Source organism: Giraffa tippelskirchi, chromosome 9, assembly GCF_054371585.1.
Source record: "Giraffa tippelskirchi isolate mGirTip1 chromosome 9, T2T-mGirTip1v1.2.pri, whole genome shotgun sequence".
NCBI classification, from domain to species: Eukaryota; Metazoa; Chordata; class Mammalia; order Artiodactyla; family Giraffidae; genus Giraffa; species Giraffa tippelskirchi.
In genome coordinates this window covers 603527-630213 of record NC_137283.1, presented here as the reverse complement: position 1 = coordinate 630213, position 26687 = coordinate 603527, and the positions used below count along the sequence as shown (strand labels likewise).

The following is a 26687-nucleotide window of genomic DNA, read 5'->3' as shown; positions in this document are numbered from 1 at the left end:
TGACAAGTGCCATCAGCTGGTTGCGGGGCAGGGGCTGCGCGGCCTCAGGAAGAGGATGTCAGCCGTCGTTAAACTGGGGGACTCGCATGGAGAGGGAAGGCCTCCTGCGTGGTGTCAGAGGACCAGAGGAAAGGTGAGGTGGGGACACGGAAACGGTAATAATGACAGAAAAACTTTTTAAAACATTACTAGAGCTACTGCAAAAGGTGGAACACAGACTGTCGCTGGTGTGGTGGGGTCCCGCCGTGGGCAGAGTTCAAATGGACCCTACTCCCGGAGGCCCCGGCGGCCCGGCTGCCACTTCCTGTCGAGTGCGCCCCGAGCCCAGGACCCCAAGGCCTCGGCGCCCCAGGAGGGCGGAAGCCGCCCTCCCCTTCCGGGGCCTCGCTCCCCCCAGCTGTGAGCGGGGTCACCTCGGTGCACAGCTGCGGGGGCTCTGAGACAATTTAGAAAGCAGACAGCTGGGCTGGGAGGTGCGCCTGCAGGCACAGCCTCTCCTGGGGGCCCACCCACCGAACCCAGAGGAGCCGGCCAGATGGGATCCGCACTGCTGTTTACACGGAACATCCTGGTCACAGAGGAGCGGGGTGCATGACGCAGCCGTGACTGCAGCCCACAGCGCACGGGAGCTGGGCCTGCTTGGACCTCTTGATACAGCTGACAGGGGCGAACAGGCCGGCAGCAGCTCCATGAAGGTCTGTGATCTTCTAGCGCTTTCCTTTCCTGAGGTGCTCAAGGCCCTGCCCAAGGAGCAGGCCGCCCCGGAAGGCCTGGAGGTGCTGCGAGGCGGGCGGGCCACCCAGGCCACAGCGAAGGCCGACCTCTTCCCGACAAACCTGGCTTGTGTGCAGGGCTCCCAGACCCAGTGTCTCTCGGAAAAATGTTAAAAGAGTAAAACTAGAAGAGGCAGCCCACCTTGTGGGGCACAGGCAGACTCCAGAGACAAGCAGGTTCCAGTCCAGACCAGGCAATAAAGTGAATATGGCGGTAAAGGAAGACACAGGAGATTTTGCGTTCCCAATGCACATTAAAGTTATGTTTACACTATACGGTAGTCTAGCGGCTGTTCAGCAGCATCATGTCTAAAAAATATACATACCTCAAGTAAAAAGTACTTCACTGCTAAAAATGTTAACCATCATCTGACAAGTCTTCAACTTGTAAAAAAAAAACGCAGCATCTTTGAAATACAATAAAGCAAAGAGCAGTAAAATGCGGGTCTGCTCATATGTGTAAACGCTGGTGCATTTAACGTATTGGTTCCATCTCTGAGATTTTAAACACGTCATTAGCCTATCTTCTTCTATCAGAAACATCCCAGTTATAATATTAAACTGAGAATGGAGGTCCTTTGCTTTTGTTTTTTTAATTCCACATCTGTTCACAGAAGTTGGCAGAAGCCACGGGCGAGATTGTGCAATCTGTGCTTTCTCACGAGTCAGATGCTGGAAAGGGGCACACAGAACCGGCAGCGGAAGGCGTTCCCCACCCTTGCACGCCTCGGGGCAGCCACAGCCCGGCCAGCCTGTCCTCAGGGGAGGGCCGCAGCTGGGGGCGGCCGGGTACCCCTCGAGAAGCTGGCTCCGCAGCATCCGGGCACAGCTCTCAAGGTGACTAAATGCAAAGCGCTCTCTTCCCGCCTTTCGCCCGAACTCTTCCTGCGCCTCTGGGACCAGCGTCCGCCTCAGCTGTTTGAACGCTTCTTTCATCTTCGCGTGGAAAGGAATGCCGCCCTCCCTCGCAAGCCTTGTACCATCACACGAACTTCCAATGCTGAGAGCCAAAGGGTGGCTTTTAATTCTTAAAAGAATGTATCACTAAAAAACTACCCGTTCCACGGCCCAAAACAAGAGAATCCAACGCAGCCATTCTACCCTAGAAAGGGCATCTGTTAGAACATCTGAAACGTCTGTTTCATCGATGAGACATGGGGAATGTGGACCACGATCTTCACAGCATTCCAGGAATGAGACTGCGATCCACTGAATTCCAGGGAATAAACCAACAGAGGATACCAAGGAAAGCATGTGTGAGCACATAACAGGTTAGCGAGAACACAGGACTCTCTGAAACTATTTCCATTTCCTCTTTGAGGCCATGGGAGGAAGGAGGGAAGATGGCAGAAGACAGGCACTTGAGAAGAGCCTGGAGGGCCACGTGCTATGCCGGGGGGCCTTTCTCAGGCTTCTCACCTGCTCCCCCTGGAGACACAGCTCCCGGAGCAGCGGCTGCTGCATGGAAACCAGAAGGTGCGAGTCAGGAGTCAGATCCCTTAATACTCGGTTCACAGACACCTTAACACCTTCTATGGGTTCCTTGTTCACATATTATTTCAACTCCTTGTTGAGTATTTTTATCGACTGCGAAAACTGAAGCTTCAAATTACAAAGGACGACTGCTTGGAGGGCCATCTTGTTTAAAATAATTCAATTATTTCACTTTTATGTTGCTGAAGGAACATGTTCTTTGAAACAGACTTGTATTATAGATAAGCAAGCAGGAAAAAAAGATAAAAGCAATGATCTTCATAGGTTTTTGTATTTTCATAATTCTTTGTATGCAAACCTGGCAGGTGGGGAATTTATTTATAAACATGGGATTCTACTGCACATAATTTTTCACTTGCCTTTTTGTCATTACCAAATTTAATAAACTGCCAAGTTGTTTATTTTAATAAATTTTTATATATAGAATACTTTTTACTGGCTGAGGAATATTTCATCATGTAGAGTCAAGTTATATATATATTCAATGCGTTCTCGACTGTGGGAAGCCCATGGATGTTCCCAGGTCTTTAGAAGCACGTTGGCGGAGGTGAATAGGTGTGCTCCCCCTGACTGCGCTGGTCCCAGCCAGGCCAAAAACGGGTTATGCAGAGAAATACAGGCTCTTTAGATGTAGGGTTGGAAGAAAAATCAATGAGCTTTCTGTTTGCAACAATGCTACCTACACCCTCATTTTTAAAGCAAAGGGGATTCTCCGTTTCAGCAACTACAGCATCAAGGGAAAGGGCAGCTCCGGGGTCTGTCCTGGAAGGAACACCAATTTTAAATAAATGTCACAGTAGTTATTACTGTGAGGCATGATTTGACAGTTTTTTCTCATTACATTTTTAATTATTTTCGAACTTCCTATAACAATTCCCACTTCTCGTTAGAAAAATAATAGAATCAACTTCATTTTGAAGTTTGGCACTTCAAAGTGCCAAAGAGTATGGAAGGATATAGAGCTAAAACAATTTTTAGAGGTGCTTGTGTGTGTGTATGTGTGGTAGTTGCTTAGTCGTGGCCGACTCTTTGCCACCCCATGGACTGTAACCCGCCAGGCTCCTTGAGTCCATGGAATTCTCCAGGCAAGAGGACTGAAGTGGGTTGCCATTCCCTTCTCCAGGGCATCTTCCCAACCCAGGGATTGAACCTGGGTCTCCCAAATTGCAGGCAGATTCTTTACTATCTGAGCCACCAGGGAGGCCCTTACAGGTGCCTAGGTGCATACAAGGCTACCACTCCTTTCCTTCACAAAAGGGAATGTCCTGCGGCTGCTGTTGGGCAAAGCGTAGGCTCCGTCTTGGCTGTTGCCCACTGGGCACACTGTGGTCTCCTGAAATCTCTTTACTCCTGTGCAGGACCCACCGGTGGCCCTAGAAGACGACACAGGCTTTATGGGTCCTGAGACTTACGCAGAGAGAACTAGGTACAAAGCGAAAGTGAACACTTGGAATGAAAAGTCACAAGATAAATCCTTTATGCAAACTTCATAAACTGTAAAACCCTGCCAGCATACCGCCAGGACCTCCCGGGGCCTTGGAAGGAGCTTCAGTTTCATTAGCTTTATAGTAAATTCCCTCCAGGTGAGTGTGGGTGATTTGCTTATGCATTCGTTCCTTGATGGATAGCGGGGCTGGTCAGTTTTATTTTGTTTTGCTGTGGGTGGGAGGTGTGAGTGGGAGCTTTGTGAGCTGAGCTCACTCTCACAGCGGCTGTGTTGCCTGCCTGCCCCTCTGGATCTGGAGCCCTTAGGCCTTCGGGCCAGGAGCAAAGAGGAGGCTGGGGTCCTGCATTCCAGGAAAGTGGCTCAGACCCCCTCAGGAGGCTCTGGTTCTGTAGATCTGGGCAGCACAGAGAAGTCTGCGTTTTGGCAAGTGTTCTCAGCAGTTTCTTTGCATGCTAACATTTTAGAACCAGTTATTCAAGGAAGATAAGGGGACAACAGAGGAGGAGAGGGTTGGATGGCATCACCGACTCAATGAACATGAGTTTGAGCAAACTCCAGGAGCTGGTGATGGGCAGGGAAGCCTGGCGTGCTGCAGTCCATGGGAGGGTCGCAAACAGGCAGACATGACTGAGCTGATTCACGCTCCAGAAAGAACTGAACTGAACCGATTCACGCTTGAGAAAGAACACAGGCTCAAGCTCGGGAAAGTCACAGTCTCTCTTGCTTCCGTTTCCTTATCGGGCAAAGGAGGATGATACTGTGCATCTGGAGGCCTGGGGAGGAGCCGAGGTATTGAATTTACATTACATTCATTCCATTGCACTAGCTCCATTGCACAAGTGCGGTACAGGCAGTTTATTAACATCTAATCTCGGCAGAACTTCCAGTAACTTCACGAAGGGAGCAGTCAAGAAACACTGCTGCCCCAGCGCCCTGCCCAGCCCCCAGCAAGGGCATGGCCATCACTCAGAGCCTCCCTGGAGCGGATGGTGAAGACGCAGCCAGACTCTATCACCAGTGCGAGGGAGACAGAGGTCTCTTTTTCCAAGGGAACTGATACATTTCTACTCAACAAATGTAAAACTGGAAGCTGAAGAAAGAGAAGCTGGGCCTGGAACACATGATCATCAATTTATATCCAAGTGGGAAAATATTTTGGTTTCCTGCTCCTGGAGATCATGATGCTTCATATTTTCCTGCAAGTAAAATATTCAGAAATAGAATTTGTTTTTAAATAATAGGTGATCTCTGTCATCTAATTCCCATAGCTTGGTAGAATTTTTATAAACAAGCAGAAAAACTGGGCTTAAATGGCAAAGACAGCTATTCCCATGACATGGTTTAGGCTTTTGTCCACCGGTGCGCCAGAGTTAACTCAGAAGCACACCTCCCCGTACACACGGATGTATCTTACAAGATTCTGAATGGTTAATGTAACTATATAACTGGAAGATCAATGACAAGTTTAAAGTCTACATTTTATCAAGATTTACAAAGGAAATTTTATCTAAATTAGCAAAAAAAAACAGGGCTTCACGTTGCAGGAGGAATGACAAAGATTGTGAGGATGCTTGTGAGGCTTATCAAAGCAGATGTGTCTGGTCAGCTCGACCAAGCAGCTCTCTACGCTCGGCAGCAAGGGGCCTGGACACTTTCAACACAGCCCACAAACGTCTGTCAGAGACAGGGAGGCAGTACCCCGAGAACATGAGTAGGAACTGTGTGTGGCTCCAGACAGATGACCAGTTTCCAAGCCAGACATGGTAGATAAGTGTTAGTCTTTATACAGGTATACAGGTTTTAGTCTTTACTAAAACTGCGCTTCCCTGGTGGCTCAAATGGTAAAGCGTCTGCCTACAACGTGGGAGACCCAGGTTCAATCCCTAGGTGGGGAAGATCTCCTGGAGAAGGAAATGGCAACCCACTCCAGTATTCTCGCCTAGAAAATCCCATGGACGGAGGAGCCTGGTAGGCTACAGTCCACGGGGTCCCAAAGAGTCGGACACGACTGAGCGACTTCACTCACTTCAAAACTGCAAAAGGAGGTTTCCATATAGCATCTGGAAAAATGATGAAGAGAGACTGGGGACCAGAAGGAACATTAGAATTTAACCAGTAGAGAAGAGGGGTGACATTCTTATAAGGGGGAGAAGTCTTCATTATGAAAAAATGAAACAGTATGAGGTGTTCATGCAACCCTAGCTGCTCATTTTTTTTTTTCAAACCACAGTACAGGCAGACCTTGGAGGTTTTTTGGGTTTGGTTCCAGATCATTGCAATAAAGTGAAAATCAAGATAAAGCGAGTCACACAGATTTTTTGGTTTCCCAGTGATATTTACACTATATCATAATCTATTAAGTGTTCAATAACATTATGTATAAAAAAGCAATGTACATATTTTACCTCAAAAATACTTTATTGCTAAGGAAACAATCCCATTTACTATCGTGACAAAAAGAATAAAATACCTGGGAATAAATGTACGAAAGGAGGCAAAAGACCTGTACTCAGAAAATTATAAAATACTGATGAAAAAAATTAGAGATGACACAGACAGATGGAGAAATATATCATGTTCTTAGATGAGAAGAATCAATATTGTGAAAATGACTCTACTACCCAAAGCAATAATCTACAGATTCAGTGCAATCCCTATCAAATTACCAATGGCATTTTTCACAGAATTAGAACAAAAAATGTTACAATTTTTATGGAAACACAAACCACCCTGAAAAGTCAAAGCAGTCTTGAGAAAGGAAAATGGAGCTGAAAGAATCAATCTTCCTAAGTTCAGGCTACACGACAAAGCTAAGTAATCAAGACAGTATGGATAGGACAGAAAGCCCAGGGATAAACCCATGCCCCTGTGGTCACCTAATCTATGAAAAAGGAGGCAAGACCACACGATGGAGAGAAAACACTGTGATGCTGGGAGAGCTGGACAGTTACGTGTCAAAGAGAGAGATTAGAACACTGCTTAGCACCATCCACAAAAATAGACTCAAAATGGATTGAAGACCTAAACGTCAGGCTATAAAACTCCTAGAGGAAAACACAGGAAAAACACTCTTCGACACAAATCACAGCAAGATGTTTTTTGATCCATCTCCTAGAATAATGAAATAAAACCAAAAATAAACAAATGGGACCTAATTAAACTGAAATGTTTCTGCATAGCAAAGGAAACCATAAGCAAGACCAAAAGACAACCCTAAGAGTAGGAGAAAACATTTCCAAATGAAGGGACAAAGGATTAATCTCCAAATATTCTAACAGCTCATACAGTTCAATATCAAAAAAAACAAACAAACAACCCAAACACAAAAAGGGTGGAAGACCTAAACAGACATTTCTCTAAAGAAGCTATACAGATAAAAACATATTCAACATGCACATAAAAACATGTTCAACATCACTAATTGTTAGAGAAATGCAAATCAAAACTACAATGAGGTATCACATCATACCAATCAGAACGGACATCATCAAAAAATCTATAAACAATAAATGATGGAGAGGGTGTGGACAAAAGGGAACCCTCTTGCACTGTTGGTGGGAATGTAAATTTATACAGCCATATGGAGTACAGTGTGGCGATTTCTTAAAAGACTAAAAATAGAACTACCATATGAGCCAGCAACCCCACTACTGGGCATATATCTTGAGAAAACCATAATACAAAAAGACACATGTACTGCAGTGTTCCCTGTGGCACTCTACAATAGCCAGAACATGTTGACAGATGAATGGATAAAGAAGTTGTGCTGCATATATATAATGGAGTATTATGCAGCCACAAAAAGGAACAAAATAGGGTCATTTACAGAGACATGGATGGACCAAGAGATTGTCATACAGAGTTAAGTAAGTCATAAAGACAAAAACAAATATTGTATGTTAATGCATGTATGTGGAATCTAGAAAAACTGTACAGATGAACCTAATTTCAGGGCAGGTATAGAAACACAGACGCAGAGAATGGACACGTGGGTGGACATGAGGTGGGGAGAGGAGGAAGGGATGAATTGGGAGATTAGGGCTGACATATACAGCCTACCATGTGTAAAATAGATAGCTGGGGGGAAGCTGCTGTGTATCACAGGGAGCTCAGCCCAGCGCTCTGTAATGATCTAGAGCAGTGGGATGAGGGGTGGGACAGAGGCTCAAGAGGGAGAGGGCGTATGTATACTCACGGCGGGTTCACTCTGTTGTACAGCAGAAGCTAACACAACATTGTAAAGCAATTAGACTACAATTTTAAAAAAGTACTTTATTGCTAAAAAAATGCTAACCATCATCCGAACCTTCGGGAAGTGGTAACCTTTTCAGAATAACAGCATTAAAGACCACAAATCACAGATCACCAAAACAAATACGATAATGAAAAAGTCTGCAATATTGCAAGAATACCAGAAATGACACAGAGTAAGCATATGCTGTTGGAAAAATGGCACTAAAAGACTTGTTTGATGCAGGGCTGCCACAGACCTTCAACTGCAAAGCACCGCAACAAGCATTAAATTTGGGTTTCTGATATTAGGCTTTCAGATTTCTGAGGTGCAACAGCTATAATGCCATGGGAGCAGGGAAGTAAGGTGATTTGGAATTACACAGCTCTGGAGTTCTGAATGTCATTCTCAAGGGCGTTGAGTGATAAACCTTAAGGATAGGGAAGTGGGGACCTCTTCCTCTGGAGACAGCAGCTGAGAGCTCTGAAATACCACTCACTCTCTTCACACCTTGGCACCAAAATGTTAGTTATGGTGCAGCGACCGTGGAGCCCTTCAGAGGAGACCAGAGGAAGTGGTCAGTGAAGAGGCTCAAGATGTAACCTGGGCCTGGGCACGCCAGACGCAGGGAAATGGGTTGGGGAAGGGCTGCCTGAGCAGTCAGAGCAGGGAGGGCGCAGACTAAGGGATACTTTACTTGTCACAGAACAGGTTAAGGCCCCTGCCAGCAGCATCTATCAGCATTTAAATATCACATGTGAGGCAAGTGAGCCCCAAAGATACTGTTCAGGTCAACAACGAGCAAGGGAGTGAAGAATAAGGCTGGTCATGGTACGAAGAGGTGCAGTTGATCGTCTGAGCGCTGACCGCCGGCTCTGTCCTAACCGGACTGAAACGATGGGGGAGATGAGAGGGCAGGGCTGTGTCTGCTTCGTACCTGCAGGCCTCACGTTCAGTAAGCACTCAGCAGCCGCCCGGGAGGGAAACCCGCTGGATGAACGAGCTGGTCCACGGGCCGCCGTCTCCGTCACTGACGACACCTCACGGTGTGCTGACACGTCTTCTTAACCCAACGTTACTCTAAGCTGCTCAGAAACGACACTATTCACCGCCAGCAGACGGCTGCAGCCAATAGGAAGACAGCTCCTGATGCACAAATTCGCCCTTCAACACTTGCTGGGGAGACCAATCCCCCCCGCCACCACGCTCTTCTAGAAAGAAGCCATAAGTGAATTCTGATCAACAGAGCCAGCACGGCTATGAAATAGAACCAAGACTCGCCAAACCTGGAGACACAGGTGGGGAACTCCTGTGACCACCAAGAAAATTAAAGGGAAAGAACTTGATAGACTGAATCACTGGGGCAGATGTTCAGCAAGTCATGGTGCAGTCTTTAAAAAGTGTTATTTGCAAATTGATCATCCTGGGGTGGGCACTGGTGTTTGAAAGCTCTTCAGACCATTTCAGTTGAGACCCACGGCGCTGAGGGTTCCTTGAGGGGAGGAGTGGTTTCTGGCAGGAGCACAGCTGCCTGACCCTGGACTGCCTTCCACTTGGCTCCACTGAAGAGGCTGATGTGTGTGCTCCCAGCTGCTGGATGTTACGTGGGCCCAGGATCTAAACAAGGTTGCCAGGGTGTGCACATATATATTTTTTAATTATGAGGATAGAAGCGATAAGTTATTATTTTGTTTTCACGATGCCCTGCTGTCAATCTAGCCTTTGTTGCTCTTATCACTGTTTTGTGACTTTTTCTTTCTTAACACTGGTGATGGCTTCAAACATGCAAAAACCAATACATTCAACCCCACAGGGTAACTTCTAAGGCTCTATAAAAACTATAGAGTTTTTACTGGATCATAAGTAAAAGAAAATACAAATTTGAGTTTTAAAATACTGTTTTCTCTTTTCCCTGTGAAATCTCTTCAACTGAATCTCCCAGAAGTTCTTCCCTTACCAGCTTAAGAGTGAATGAAGCCCCAGGATCAGCCTGTGTTCACCACGGACTTTTGTGTTTAGCTGGAGGTGGCTCTAAGTTTCCAAGGTGACAGATCCCTGCTCCCAGCATTTCCAAGCGAAAGCACCCTCGGGGTCTGGAGAGACCTCAAGCCTGGGCACCAGGAGTTATAGAGAAATAACACGATCAAGGAGTGTCCTCAGGGAAATGACCATCTTTTTGGTTCACATTTGCAAGACATTCCTGGTGACTCATGGTAAAGAATCCTCCTGCAATGCAGGAGATCTGGCTTCAATCCCTGGCTCACGAAAATCCCCCGGAGAAGGCAATGGCTACCCTCTCCAGTATTCTTGCCTGGAGAATTCCACATACAGAGGAGGCTGGTGGGCTACAGTTCACAGGGTCGCAAAAGGTTGGACACAACTTAGCGATCAAGCACCCACACACATTAAGGAAAGAGGAGTGAAAAAACTACTGATGGAGCTAGAGCTCCACCTCCAAGTCCCCAAAAAGCCCTCAGAGCAACTTCCCAAGTCTGGATGACTTAATCCAAGTTAGAGTCACGAATTTGCATTACTATGAGTCATGGTTTTGAATGATCCAAAATGCCTCTGCTAAATAGCTGGGACCTTTCTAATATTTCAAAGATAATGACTTCATCTGCTAGAAAGCAAGGTCTGTCTAGAGCCCGTGAACATGTGGTGCTGAGCAATGATGATTATCAGAAGCAGCGTAAAGCACCACACGTTTCCTTCTTTCACCCTCTTCCAAAACTGATCTGAGATAGCGGCATGCATGCAAAGTCTTATCTAACATAAGGGAGAGATGAAGTTAGAAGGAAAATTGCTAGAATGCTCTAGAATAGATTCCTCTTCCTATTTTCGTTATGATCGCTTAGTAGAAAGCCACGACCTAGCTGTTAGTCACTAACTTAAGGAGTCTTCAAGCACTGCTCTATCAACCACCTCCAAATTAGACGCTTGCAAACGTCTCTCTGACTGGACCTCCTAACGTGGCAGGTCAGCTTGTCCTGTACGATCACCTGGACAGTAGCAGGGTCAGTTCCACGAAGCCCCTTTGCTGTGCTCAGGATGATCCTTAGGCAAACACCCCAGGATTGGCAGTCACAAAGCTGCAGCCTCTCCTGACCGACCACGAGAGGTCAAGAGCTCTCTCCCAAGGATGGGCAGCTGGATGCTGGGTTAGGACAATTCATTCTCCTCAGCAGTCAATGGAAACTCATTTCGAAGATTAACTTCCAAATGGCAAATGTTATTGCCAGATGTCTTAGAGACAAACTTTCCTTTCTCATGGGGAAAACAGACAAGCCTTTGTGATGCACTGCATCTGCACAACAGGTTCATTTTTCAGGTGTTATGCGCATCGCATGCCGGCTATACCGTAAGTTCTAGGTGGATGCACTTCCTGTCCTGCGCATGGTTTTGCCATCATCTGTGATATAGCTGATGTTTTATGAGGAAAACTGCTCCGTGTCTGTTGGCACCTATCTTCCTCGGCCACTTCCTGGGCCATCGGGAACAGTCACAGTGTGGCCAGGAGGACCAACACCGCCGCCAGGAGTGGACTAGACTCAAAACACTGAGCCTTAAGTGACACTGCCTAAGAGACACTCAGGTGAGTCTCTGGATAACAGATATAAAAACTCTCCCATGCTTACAAGAAAAAACTTTCAAAACAAAACCCCAATCTCTAGAGAACGTTTCCATCAAAATTAGAATAGATATAAATGCAGTTTCCCTCTAAAAAATCAGTTTTTCATTATTGACTGTGTACAGATATGAGTAGAAATTACTGCTTCCAGAAGAGACAGCTGTGTGATCCCACGGGAGGACAAGGAACCGCAGTGCCAAGGAGCCCTACAACCAGGGCGAGACACACTCTGCTCTGTTCACCATTAACCAGCACGGAGACCTGGAAAGGAGCAGTGGGAGGAGAATATGGGTTTGGTTACTATAGTCATTTGTGGGATTCATTACTAACTGTAACCTACCATTTTGGGTTATAAATTGGTCAAGCTAGAGATTCCGAAACTCAGTGGAGTAAAAAATGACCAACACAAAGGCTATTTCATTTTAAAAGCCTGGAGACATGATCTTGCTAATTTCAAATACAGAAAACAGAACTAAAAGGGTAGAAGGCAGATCTGCTCTCACAGGACATGACCACCAGAGGTGACCTGAAAGGCTGCCCCGTGTGAGGAGCTGACAGGCGCTCACGCTGCAGGGGACCACTGAGACCCCTAGTTCATCCTCTTTTTCCTACATGCTGGTTGAGGAAGTTAAGACCACATAAATGAAATAATTTTTGAAAGTCCCATTTAAGTCTGGATTTTTTTTTTAATTAAAATTAGAAACGTGAAAATACAGGGCAAGTTAGAATGATGGAACACATATAAGTAACCAATTAAGTGAACTTTGTCCGTTACAGTTTTTCACATAGGTGTTCAGGCTGAATTCAATCCTCTAACTGGCCATTTGTAGAAATGCGAGCAATAGAACCCATGCAGTCCTAACCTCTAATCCAATCTCTACACTGACAGCTCTTTAGCAACATGATCAAACCACATTTATTATCTGCAAATTGCTGGAGATGCACTACCAGCCGGCCCTGCCCAGAGGCTGACGCCAGGGCAGGCAGCTGTATTAATAATTAGCCTGGCACACGAATGACGTCACCTGCTCGTCACTGAGCTTGGTGACATTGCTAGGATAGTCTGTTGTGAACTGGTGAAAAAGGTTTATAAACTTGATTCTATTAACATATTTCATATGATATAAAATTTGAACACTTTCTTCAAAAGCAATTCTACAATAATAAATATAGAAAAAGCCGTTCTAGGGAATGAAAAACAGGATCGTTCGTGTGCTACAACTGTGGGGGTGGGTGAATTGTGAGAGTGCTGGGTTCTAGGGCTGCGTGCATTTGCCAGGGCCCCTAAAGGGTAGCGAGGACTCTGGGGCCTTCACGTGGCACGTTTCACCACAGGGCTGCAGGTGAGGCTGGGGCTGATGCTACTGATGCAGAATTTACTGCAGAAATTAAGGTGACTGCTCCGCGACAGGGAGCCACGTGATCTCAGCCTCCGGGGCATTTCCTGACCTCCTCAGATCAATGTGCAGAACTCAGCATCTAATTGAATTGTTAGGCCGAGTGCAAAATGAAGCAAGGGACAGCTGACAATATTTCACCCACAATATCGTGTTACAGGCCATTCTGTCCCCAGCACAGCAGGAGTCACAGGCAGCTTAGTCACGAAGGGTGTGCACCGTATGTATTGGTACGTGCACACCACGGAAGCACTGGCTCTGGCCACGTGAGTGTGGCTCTTCAGAAGGCTGAGGGGCCTTGTATGAGGCAAGCTCTGCTCCTGTTCAAGTGGTCCTCACGGACTCCTGCCCAGGGCCAGATTTAGAACATAGGAGAGGCTCTTCTGACCAACAGCTTGAGCCTTTCTTGAATTTCCATTCTCCTTGGGATGACAGGGAACTCGAAGTTTTAGGGACGCATAGTGAAGGATGGTGTGGGGAAGAGACATCACTTCTTGGTGTGACATGACCGGCTTTACAAAAGGATAGATGGGGAAATGACCTTAATGATTTGGGGCTCTGCCTGTGTATTACAGCTGCTGAGTATGATGGAAATTTTTTAAAAATTTGATTGAAAAATCCACTGAAAGGTCTTTCCCTTCCAACTCTCTTCTGGAAAATCCCTTTCTGTGTGCAGAGAAAATCTGAGTCAACATGTTCACTGCAGCCCTCACTGTTCTGGCTGACAAATCCAAAGCCATCTAAATGCCCATCAGCAGCAGCAGGCCACCCCAGGACGAGGAACAATTACACAGATGAGGCTGTTTTGTACACATTATTGCAATTTGGAAAGCTCTCAGGTAAAGTGAAACTAAAAAAAAGGAGCAAGAGGCAAAAGAGCTTGCATTATATAAACTCATTGTATAAAACTATAAACAAAAACTGTTTTTATTTGTGCAAATTTTTGCATGTAAAATACAGAGAACAAATTCTGGAAGGCACCTCCCAAAGTGGTTGGTGGAAGTGGGACCTGAGAGGTTGGTTCCCTACACTCTCTGACTTTCTGCTACCACTGAACTTTTTACAAAGATGAGGCATTTTTGTGTCAAGTAATTAAAATACTGACAAACAAATAAATAAATGAAGACAGATAAGCACAGAGAAGGAGCAGAAAAGGAAGGGTGGGGGAGTGCAGGATGTCTTCACATTCAAAGGGACGGGAGTGAGACATACATTTCAATTTAATCAGCAGAGGCTTTTCATTCCAGAAAGAAAACAGTGTCAGCATTAAAAAAAAAAAAAAGAAAAGAAACAAATGGGGCTGACAACAGGGCTGCGTCCCCATGAGCAGAATGATGGAGGCTTTCATCAGGGCTCAGAGGGAGGGTGATGGCCGCTGCTAATCACAGGGGTGGGTGCCTGTGAGGGCGCACGGGTGGCACGCGTAATTTGTATTGTAATGAACTATTACCTTAATAAAGTCATGTGCCAGGCATTTAATTTGCAGTGCAGATGCCCAGCAGTGGCAGTTGACTCTTAAATTACTTTGAAATTACCCTCGTGTAATCTGAATAACCAGAAGTGTGGCTTGGGCTCCACTCAGGGAGAGTGCAAACGCTCAGGGCAAAGTGGTTACATGTCCTTGAAGGCACCTGTGTTCTGGCTCCTGAAGACACCCTAGGAACATTCCTAGCATCTGTTTTGCAGTTGTACAGGATGGGTTTCTGGCTCATCCAGGATGTCCTGTGCGCCCAGGGGGCCTGGCAGAGCAGGGCAGGAGGGCGCAGTGAGTGCAGAGTCTGAAACCGGGTTTTCTTCTCCTGGAGGTGGCCACCCTGGGTCTGCCTTGGTACCTCAGGCTGTGTGGAGCTGCTCACCCAGACGGGAGAGAAGGCGCACCGGGCAGGTGTGGCGGATGCCAAGGACGTGGAGCGGGTGCACTTTTCCTCCCTCTATTATGCCAGGATCTAAGGAAGGAGACCGCCGTTTCCATCTATCACCTCCTCCCTGGGCCCCTCTCAGGCAGCTGCGGACACACGCCCTGAGTTCCTGCCGTGGGTTCCTTCCCGTAGCCCGTGACACACAGGGAAGGGTGCGGGAGGGAGGGGCCGCTGCACACCAGGTACTGGAATGTTCCCCGCTCACCTGCGCGGCTTCCTGTGAGCCTTGACTCAAGGCCAGGCCTGCCCATAACCGGCCGGGAGCGCGGCCCGCGGGGTGGGGCCTCGGCCGGGGGTGCGGCTGTTCACGCCCTGATGAACCCCAGAGGGCGATTCAACTCCTCCCGGCAGCGCGGGGAGCAGCTCAGTAAAGGCTGCTTTCTTAACCTTCCCACAAAGTCTGTCCCTGTCATTAATGCTCCTAATCAAAATAACAAATCTTTGGTGCCAAGAAAGCACATTTTGCCACACATTTGAAATGTCGTACACATTTTAGGCGCAAACCATCTTTCGTAAAAGCACGTGCTCTGCCTTTTTGGGTTCAGAAAACAAGACTTAGGATGGGGGTGATCCGGAGGCCCACCCTCCGCTAATCTCGGTCACAGGCCTAGGAATACCCATTTCTAATAAGCACCACACTCGGGGTGATCAACCCTCTAAGCAATGAAGGCTTAAATAAAGGGATTGTGAGCACAATGTTCAGATCACAGACTAAAAAAAAAGTATCTGAGAAGCTTCTTAAATGAACACGAAATAGCGTTAGCCTTCAGCGTGGTGCTGGGCAGCAGGGCAGCTCCGTGGATCTGTGTCTGGAGGGAAACTCGCCACGTCCGAGTGCTTGTGGTCAGTGTAAACAGCACACTCATGGCGGCAGGGGAAATATTTTTCCTTGTTTCAAGTGGGCAGTGGAAGTAGTGAAAGCCTAAGTAAACTCTGGCCATTAGATAATAGGCCATTATAACTCTGGACGACTTCCTGAATGGCTCTAAAAAATGAGTTCTCATTTCCTGCCTGGAGAAAAGAGAAATATTAGGACAGGACTGTGTACACAGAATGTGAGCTTGCAGCGGGGCCTGAGTGAGCACAGGCAGAGGGGACAAAGTAGGGGGAGACGGGGGCTGATTCTCAACTCACGAGGGGAAACAGAAGGAAAAGAAAAACTCGGCTGTCTTGTGGGCCATCAAGCCCGCAGCTCACAGTCTCTCCTGCTCAGCCTGCCAGCGGCCGCGGCCCCGCGGGACCCGGGGCCTCGGGGGCCGGCGCTGGGGACTGCCGGCCGCACGGCTGTCCCGTGGGCCAGGCAGGTGCTTGAAGTTAACTAAGCAGAGATGAGAGAAAGAAGTGAAAGCGCTACAGAAAAAAGTCACTCTGCGGCTCATATTAAACCCGAAAACTCTGCTATAGTTGGTTTTGTTCCAAGATGTTGCCAGGAAAGGACTGGCTCACAGGGAAGCCGCAGCTTCACTCTTTCCCATGCTCCGCTGACGCGTCTTTCCAGTGCTCTTGCTTCCTCCAAGGGAGCCAAATAATCTCACTTTTTTGGATTACCACAGTCTTTTTTTTTTTTAATCTTAACCTGTAATTACTGATTTGAAGACATTAAGAACGTTCTGGGTTGGAAGCCCTGGCTCTGTACTGACCCACTGCGTGAGCCAGAGCAAGTTATTCAGTCTCTGAGCTTCACGTTCCTCACTAAAGCAGGAAAACTGTGCGGCCATACAGACGTTTGTTGTTTAGTTGCTAAGTTGTGTCTGCTTCTTTTCGACCCTGTGGACTGTAGCCTGCCAGGCTCCTGTTCATGGAATTTCCCAGACTAGAATACTGGAGTGGGTTGCCATTTCCTTCTCCAGGGGATCTTCCCAAACCCAAGGATCGAACCTGTGTCCCTGCATTGAAGGCAGATTCTTTACCACTGAGCCACCAGGGAAGCCCGTTACAGACATTATTCGATAATTCATAATAATAACCTAGCACAGGGCCTTGAACCTGGTAAACAGCAGCTACAGTAATACTATCAATACTGGTTTTAAAGCACCTGTGAGAGGCACAAGCAGTTGTCAGTGGAAGAGCGTCGCCCTCCTGAGGGGGTGGGGGACGTCCCCACTTAGGCCCGTGGTCGGCACGGGCCAGACTCACAGCAGCACACTCAGTGGACGCAGCACCGAGCCAGACGTGCATGAGCTCGGCCCCTGCAGCTGCCCCTGTGTCACCGGGGCGCCTGGGAGCATCAGGGATGCCCCTGGGCAAGGAACGAGCATTGTGCCAGGAGACAGGGACCCTGAGTGCAACTCCTCCCTCTGCCTGACTCTTAGCAGATCACGTTTAGCAGCGTTTCACATCACTGGTGTTACGGTATGGCTAAATGAAAGTTCTAAATGCTCAAGGATCCTTGCCCAGTTATTCCAGAAGTAATTTTCAGAAAGTAGAAGTACTTATGAAGCACCAACTATATAGTTTATTCTGTATGTTACTCTATTAGGTTTTCAAAGACTCCTTTAGAGACAGAATCACCCCCATTTTAATGGGGAAGAAAACAGCTCAGTGAGACAGAGCAGACATTTATGGGTGACTTGGGATCTGAAAGCAGTGCCCACCTGACCCCAGGGCCCACCGAGTTCTGATCTACCAGATCACCCCGGGGAAAAGCAAATGCAAGCAGAAGACTTAAAGAAGATGGAAACGATACTGAGTTTTTGCAATATTAAAGGAATTTCCTGAAATGTAGTAGAAAGGGGAACCTGAATGTCAATTCTAATGCCTCAGGTAAGACACTTGAGGCAACTTTTCAAGCTGGTACATATTCTTTATATGATTAAATACAAAATAATGGTGTGGATGTTTTTTATTCTAGGCAGCTGACTGTTGTCCACTTGGGCACCAGACACTTCTGAAAGCTCCTGATTTTCTGGTGCCAGTTGACCCTTTGAGAGTCTAGAGAAATAAGAGGAGGAGACACTCCTTGGATTGGAGCACACCCTTCAGTGGATGAGTCCAATGGAAATGCGCCTTTGCCATGGTTATTTCTCTGTTCACTGAGTATCCACAATATGTGTGATTGCTGAAGGCTAAGACCAGGGCTGTGCTCCTCTGAAATTCAGATAAGCACTGAACTGGAGCTGGGAAAGAACGTGGCAGGCAAGTGCTGGGGCCAGGGTAAGTGTTTCAGGATGGCGCATCACGCCTCTCTGAAGGCCAAAAGCCAAATTCCTCTTCTCAATGATAGCCCTTCAAATATTTGAAGACAGCTACTATATCCTCCCTTAGTATTCTCCCAAATAAGCACCCCCAGGCCATCTTCATCTGTCCCTGTGACTTTCCCAAGTGCCTTCTCCACCTTTTGGCCCATTTCAGTTTGCACACATCCCTCCCAAGTAGAGCCCCGGAGCAGAGCGCTTCCAATCAACATAAGCTTACCCAGCTTCATATCCCTTGCTTGTTTCTTCATACAGCTTGATTCAAATGCATGATAAGGGGCAACTGAATGTCAGAAGCAAAGGGGTCTTGCAGATGTCCTCAAGGTCCCAGATTAAATGGGAGAGTATCTGTGTGGGCCTGACTCGATCAGGTGACAGCTCTTAACAAACGTCTCTCCTGGCAGAGACACTTTGGCTGTGAAGAAGCAAACAGCCCTGCTGTGAATGTCAGGCAGCTGCTAGTGGCCAAGGGCCTCAGTTCTACAACCTCCAGGAAGTGGATTTTGCCAACAACCTGGATGAGCATGGAGGAGGGCTGGGAGCTCCAGATGAGAACCCAGCTGGATCACAGCACTGAGGGTCCCTGAGAACCTGGGCACCAAACAAGGTGACGAAGCACGTACATTACTTGAAGCCACAGCACTTGCAGGGACTGGTCACAACATCCCAGTTGGGGCTCTTATTTCCTTACGGTAAACTCAGCCTCACTTTCAGGGGTGCATCTGTTGAGTCAGCTTTCCTTCATCCTGTATCTTTGCAGCTGACTCTGCCTTGACCTTGCTGTTAATAAATTCCCTAAGTCTGTTCCATTCATTGTGGCCCATGTTTCAGGATTGTGATCTAGCCAACATGTATATTCAAATCCCTCCTCATTCATCGTATTAAAAAAACCTGGTTACTTACTGAACTTGGACGATCATTCCCAGCATGTCACCTACTGACTCATGTAAGTAATATATACAGATAGTGGACTTTATTCCACCAAAGACTTTACAGTATACTTAACTAGTGGCTGTCTGCGTTATAGTTCACATTTTAATTTTTATTGAAATGTAGTTGATTTACAACACTTTGTTAGTTTCGGCTGTAGAAAAAAGTGATTTGGTCATATGTATGTGTGTGTGTATATACCTATATTCTTTTTTAAAAATTCTTTTCCATTATAGTTGATCACAAGTTATTGAATATAGTTCCCTGTGCTGTACAGTACATCCTTGTTTATCTATTTTACATACAGCAGAGTGTGCACACCTGGTAATCCCACACTCCCAGTTAATCCCTCCCCCTCTTTCCCTTCGGTAACTATAACTTTGTTTTCTGTGTCTGTGTTTCTGCTTTATAAATAAGTTCATCTGTACTATTTTTACGATTCCACATATAGGTGATATCATACGATCCTTTCTTTCTCTGCCTGACTTACTTCACTCAAGATAACAATCTCTGGGTCTATCCATGTTGCTGCAAATGGCATTATTTTACTCCTTTTGTAGCTAATATTCCATTGTATATATGTACTACACCTTCTTTATCCATTCATTTATTGGTGTACATTTAGGTTGCTCCCCAGTCTGGATATTGTAAATAGTGCTGCTATAACACTGCGGTGAATGTTTCTTTTGCAGTTAGTTTTTGTCTTTTTTGGGTATTTGCCCAGGAGTAGGATTGCCGGATCATATAGTAACTCTATTTTTAGTTTTTAAGGGAACCTCCATTCTGTTCTCCACAGTGGCTGCACTAGTTTATATTCCCAGCAGCAGCGCAGGAGGGTTCTCTCTTCTCCACACCCTCTCCAATATTTATTATTTGTAGCCTTTTTGACGATGGCATTGTGACCGGTGTGAGGTGATACTTCATTGCAGTTTTGATTTGCATCTCTGTAGTAATTAGTGATATTGGGCATCTTTTCATGTGCCTGTTGGTTATCAGTGTCAATTGGAAAAATGGCTATTTACGTCTTTTTCCCATTTCTTGATGGGGGTATTTGCTTTTTGTTATTGAGTTGTATGAACTGTTTGCACAGTTTGGAAATTAAGTCCTTGCCAGTCACATCATTAGCAATTATTTTTCTCCCATTGTGAAGGTTGTCTCTTTGTTTTGTTCATGGTTTCCTCCTAATGAGTCTGTGTTAGGTCCCACTGGTTTATTTTTGCTTTTATTTCTATTGCCTTGGGAGACCAACCTAAGGAAACTCGCTATAATTTAGTTCAGAGAATGTTCTGCCCCGTCCTCTTCTAGGAGTTCTATGGGGGCATGCCTTATGTTTAAGTCTTATGTCTAATGCCTTACATATTAAGTCTTTAAGCCGTTTTGATTTTATTTTTGTGTATGGTGTGAGGGTGTGTTCTGATGTCACTGATTTACATGCAGCCATCCAGCTTCCCAGCAACACTTGCTGAAGAGACTGTCTTTTCTCCATTGTATATTCTTGCCTCTTTTGTCAAAAACTAATTGACCATAGGTGTGCAGGCTTATTTCTGGGCTCTCTATTCTGTTCCATTGATCCATGGGTCTGTTTTTGTGCCAACACCATGCTGTTTTGATTACTGTAGCTTTATAGTATTGTCTGAAGCCTGGGAGGTTTATGCCTCCTGCTTTTTTCATTTTCCTCAGAATTGCTTTGGCAATTCTTGGTCTTTTGTTGTTCTATGTACATTTTAGGATTATTTATTCTAGTACTGTGAAAAGTGACATCAGTAATTTGATAGAGATCACATTAAATCTGTAGATTGCTTCAGGTAGTATGGCCATTTTAACAATATTAATTCTTTCAATCCAAGAGTATAGAGTATCTTTTCACTTCCTTGAATCATCTTTGATTTCCTTTATTAATGTTTTGTAGTTCTCAACATATAAGTCTTTCACCTCCTTGGGTGACTCCTAGGTATTTTTGACACAGTTTTAAACAGGTTTGCTTTTTACTTTCTCTTCCTGATATTTCATTGCTAGTGTAAAGAAATTCAACAGATTTCAGTATATTAATCTTGTATCCTGCTACCTTGCTGAAATCATTTATCAGTTCTATTAATACTAGTTTTTGTGTAGCATCTTTCTGGTTTACTATAGAGTATATAGAAATCTATACATAATAACAATCGTGACTCTTTCTGTGGCCAGAAAGACCCTTTGGGCTGTCTCTGTATGACCAAGCCAAGTTGTCTCTCCAGGTCTGTCTGCTGAAGCCAGTCACTGCGCACAACAGCAGGTGTGCATCTGGGGCTGGGAAGCACAGTGATGGGGCCAGGACCGTCTGTGCTGGTCTCTCTCTGCCTTGTGGGGCCACATGCTAGCTTGCAAACTTTCCTCTCCAGCCTCTGAAGCTCCCTGTCTGGCCAGGAAGAGAGGCTCCCAGGCTGAGGCAGCCTTTCCTCTATCATAGCTCCCTCCGGGGGCACAGGTCCCCTCCCCATACCTCCTCTTCTCTCTTTTCCCTTCACCCTACCCGTTACATGGAGATCTCTCTTGCAGCTCTGGTTGTATAAGATCTCCTGCAAGCTTTCGTAGGTGTTCTGTGAGAATTGCTCCATATGTAGATGTATTCTTGCTGTACGTGTGGGAGGAGGTTAGCTCCACATCCCTCTACTGTACCATCTTGATCTCCTCTTCACATATTTTTTAAAACACAAGTTTGATTAATGAATTGCAACTTTTGAAGGGCAAAAATGATTCCCTTTCCTTAGTCTCTGTTATCATCTGTAGACCCACCAGGGATCTCCAGTCAGCCCTGCTGTAATTTAAAACTTGGGATATCTAAGGTGTCCCACGTATCACTTTGTTTGTTACACTGCAGATCAGTTTTCAAGCCCCTGGGAATGACCTACTGTGGGTCATTCCCATACTGCACTCACCACAGACAGCTTTTAGCCAGGGCTCCAGACCACCAGCAAAGTTATCTGCCACAGTCCTTCTGGACTGTGGGAAGGGCTTGGTGGAGTGAGTCATGAAGAAAATCCAAAGGAAGCCCTTCCCTGGAGTCCAAGGTTGACTGACGATAGCCTAAGGAAGGGAATACAATGTTTTCAATGCATTTCAGAGGTCATGTGCTTTAGGCTGCCGGTGACACTGACGCCGCAGTGGTTCTGAACACTGGGATCAAAGTCTCCAAGTGGGGTAAGTAGGTGACTGTGTGCAGGGAGTTGAGCTGGTCAGCAAGAGGTGTCCATGTCCTGATCTCTGGCATCTGCGATGTGACTTTATTTCCAAATAAGGTCTTTAAAGATGCAATCAAGTTAAAATCAGGTCATACCTGATTGGGGTCCTAACCTAATGACTGGTGGCAGAAAAGAGAAAATGAAATGGGGAATAATGTAATAATGTATCTTTTATCCCTGTATGAGTTTCAAAGACTATCTTTCTACTTGCTGGAGTACCAAGAATGACCCAAGTTCCTGATGCTTTAACAGTTCTAATCCAGATTCTGCCACTTTGTAACTAGCTTTAACCAAGTTGAGGTTGATCACATGTACACCAATGGCCTCAGTTTCCTGTTCTGTACATGAGAATCATGCCACAGATGCTATTTTAAACTGCGGTCTCAATTCAGAAGTGTGCTGGGAAATCATCTTAGTGGATTAAGACCAGCATAATACACAAGAAAAAGAAAATCACATTGATAGAAAGAAAGAAAATGGACAGTATCGGAATAACATTATAAACATAGTACTATTTCATGAATCTTTATATATAGCTATGTGTAAATGTCATAATTTTTAAAATAGATTTCTCAGTTTGGTAATGTCTTAGAGCCATTAAACTAAATATTATCTTGAAACCTTTCCTGTGCCAATTTTTTGTGAGTCTGATTGGCTTCGAAATCCCCTAGAGAATAAACAAGAAAACACTAACACTGTGTTCTGAAGAGAGGAAAAGAACTTGAAGGAAAATAAATTAAAAAAAATTCACTACTTCAAAATGATCTCTTTGCCCATTCTCTCCCCAGCAATACCAAGGAGTTGTGCAGAAACAGTCCTGCTACCCTAGGTTAGGGGGTAACTTGGTGACTGCCTGCTCGCCAAGGGGAGCCTTTGGCGGGACTTAGCAGCTGCTCCCACCTCTGAGCGGTGGCCAACGGCAGGAGCACTCAGTCCTGCAGCTCAAGTTCACCTGCACCACAGCTTCCTGGGTCCTGGCCTTTGTGGGGAGTCTGCAACACACAGCAAAGAAGAAAGCAGATCAGGGTAAACCCATCTGCTTCATACCAGCGGCAGGAATGCCCACGAGGAGGATGCACGTCCTCTGTCAGTGCTGCTCCTGGCCATGGAGGAGGAAGAGGACTGTCCATAAAGTCCAGCTTCTGGGGTATGTGTCCCAGTCCTACGCTACGTCAAAAGATAATGTTCCCTCTGCTGCCAAAAGTCTATAACTGATAAACCACCCTGTTAATCATTTCCACTCCCTATCTGCAAGGAGCTCGGCCAAAAGCATGTTTCAAAACACTTTCTGCTCAATTTATTGCTTTGTTTTACATTAGGAAAAATTCCACCAGGAAAACTATTTGACATAAACATGGTAACCATGTATTTTTTAAGCACTTAAACTCTAGGACTGACCCTTCATGCTTTGCTGTGCACCTTTAGTGGGCATTTATCTAAGTGTCTAATGGTTGCCAGGGGGGTCTTGTCATTACCAGCACCCCAACTTCTGAATAAATGATTGATGTCACCAGGTAGCCCTGAGGCCATCATGCCACAGGGAGGAGTGTCCCATATCGGTCTCCACCATGTCGATGTTGCAGTGACCAACATTTATTATCAAAACAAAGAGAAACAAGAATTCCTGATTATCACGGGTGCGTAATGTCTTGCAATAGGATAGCATCTTTTCTACAGATGCTGCAGGAGCAACTGAACATCAGAGGCAAAAAAAAAAAAAAAATGAATGGTGACCTAAAGATCACACAGTATATTAAAAATGGACCGAAGGTTTAAGTCTAAAATGCAGTAACTATGAAACTTTTATAAGAAGAGAAAACCCTCAGGATTTGGACTTTGGGGGGGAATTAGACATGACACCAAAAGCACAATCCATAAAAAGAAACGGATCGCCTGTACTTCATAATGAGAAAAGTTTGCTCAGCAAAGACCCTGCTAAAGCTGTAGACTGGAGTTAATACTGCAAACCACATATCTGACAAAGGACCCACAAATATAACATATGAAGAGCTCTCAAAACACACAAATACTTGCTCCTGGCAACAACCTATCAGTCAGGGCAGGAAAGAGTAAAGAACCCCTTAGTGCTGATCTTATTTTCTCTTCTCCCTTTTGAAACCAAAGCCGAGCATCAGTACTTGGTACCTGGAGGAGGAGGGGAGGCTGGCGTCCTGTGCCTGCATCACACTCTATGCCACATAAGGATGTGGGGCTACACCAGCAGCAGAGTTCCTGGACTGTTTCCCACTCCACTTCTCTGTGGAGGATGCATAGGTGATGGAGTGGATGCTTTGGAACCCAGAGACCTACTACTGCCCGTGGGCTGCCCACACCTCTGTCCTTCTGAGCAGAGCCCACACCATGGACCCATACTGGCTTCCAGGCTCTCGCCATATTGGCCATGCTGGCAGTTACTTAATGTGACAGGTTCAGCACCTGGAGCATCAGTGTGGTCTTCAAACTGACAGGCGCAGATAAACACACAGGTGGAAAGACATGGAACAGTTTGTAAGAACAGGTCTCAGGGAGTTGAGACCAGACAGAAGAAGAAGGGAGCTTATAGACTGTACACTCAGGTATTGTTTGGCTTAGTATAACCAGCAGATAGTCTACGTATTAGGGAAAGTAGAGCAAAAAAAAGAACAGTGTTTCTGCACAAGCATGGTGCCTCTGGAGACACGGGGGACCTGAAGGGTGGCTGGGAGAAGGGGGCTTTCTGGCCCTGCTGTGGTCTTTAGGGAAGCTCTGGGTGTGCTGAGGGCACACCCTCACCCACCCTGCACCCCTCACGGTCCCACAGCTGCCACTGGGAACGCCCCCCCCCACGCCCACAGGCAAGGGACACCCAGGGACCAGAAGATACCACAGGGGAAGGAGCAGCACCCCACAGTGTCCAGAAAGAGGAACACACGCGGCCTGTTCTCGTCTGTCCTCCCGCCCGGGGAGGAAGGCCAGGCCTGCAGTGCCCTTCCCCCCGAGGGAGTCAGCTGAGGTGCCCACCCGGCCCCTCCACACCCGCAGTGCTGCTGGCTCCCCAGCCGTCGCCTTTCACTGGTGAAACACTGCAATCCTGTGAAGCTCTGCGAGCAAACCGAACAGAAGGAAGGCGTCAGAGCCTGCTCTGCAGCCTCAGCCCGGGGGACAATGTCCGGCTCTCTGTCACCGCCTTAGTTTCAAAGAAAAGGTGAGGGCGCACCCAGGAGAGCAGCTCCCCGAGGCTTCTTCTCATGGGTGTTTCACTAAGCCCAGCACCTAAGGGCCCCACGGCCTCACAGGGGGCCTCCTTTCCCAGGGGCCTGGTCTGTGTTCGGCTCTCTGCTGGGCTGGGATCTTTTAGTCCATGTGCTACCCAGCCTGCTTCCCCTGGGCTGGCTCCACTCAGGAGGCTACAGTTCTGTCACAATCACGCATCATCAATCCAGACATTAAACTAGGAAGTGTGTGCACGGGCACGTGACACACACACGCTTTTCACTGTTAAAGAAAGAAGAGGAAGACAAGGATTCCCCTTCTAAGGAAATAGCGAGACTGAGATTAGAAAACTAAGCAGGTAAACTGCATAACAGCTTATGCTGTACAAAATATTTATTTACTATTTTAACCACACAGGGAAATAATTTCCCAATCTCATATAATCTTTTACACTGAAATTCCCCAAGGTTCATTGCTAGGCACACTGATGTGTTATTAAAAATACCCCATCTAGCAGAGAATATTGTCGGTCACCACCTAGGTGTACAAAGAAGGAAGATTTGATCCAAATGTCTTCTTTGGAATCTTTGACCCTAAGTAATTATAACTGATCTCACTAAGACACTGAATGACATATCAACTCCTCTAGTACTACATGGGTATCTGTTCAACAACTGTGCTGACATATTGGTACTAACACGGATTTCTGTACAATTTTCATTCTGCCTTTATAGGTCCTATGATGGTAGTGAACTCAGTTTTCAAACTCCAAAGCAGAGGAGGTTCAGATCTTTGGTTGCTGGTCAACTTCTCTCTGTTTTATTCATCATATGTTCATTGACCATGTACATGGCAATGCCAGTGATGGGGTGGCTGGCATTACAAAGATCTAGAGGAAGTGAAGGGGTGATATTCTAGTAGGGGAGGGAAAATGCATGCCCAAGTAACTCTTCCTCAAGAGTGAGCTGAATCCTCTACAAATGAAATACAAAGGAGTAGGAACTATTTCCTTGCAAGGGAGACTGTTGGAAGAAGCAGGGATCACTGAGATGAGCTCTGAAAAATTGATACAGTTGATATAGGTGAATGTGTGTGTGTGTGTGTGTGTGTGTGTGTGTGTGTGTGTGTGTGTGTGTATGCATGGTTGTTTTGCCTGGTGTGTATGAAAATACGTGAACCAAATAATAGAAATAAAAAAGAATTATTCTCTTGACATTAAATGTATTCGTAAGTCCAGGCCACACAATATGCTGAAAGTTTCAAT

The 26687-nt window shown here is 46.1% G+C and overlaps 1 protein-coding gene across 5 annotated transcripts in view; it reads right to left on the bottom strand.

Moving 5' to 3' along the window:
• The window catches only part of EGFR (epidermal growth factor receptor), a 205756-nt gene that overhangs the window by 114757 nt on the left and 64312 nt on the right, over positions 1-26687 (bottom strand). Inside the window, exon 1 of one of the 5 annotated variants that reach the window (XM_081529435.1) lies at positions 9903-9944. The exons of the other annotated variants lie outside the window; for them this stretch is intronic. The gene's annotated coding sequence lies outside the window, so the exon portion shown is untranslated. Of the gene's footprint in view, positions 1-9902; positions 9945-26687 lie in introns of those variants that run through there. 5 annotated transcript variants of the gene reach the window in all.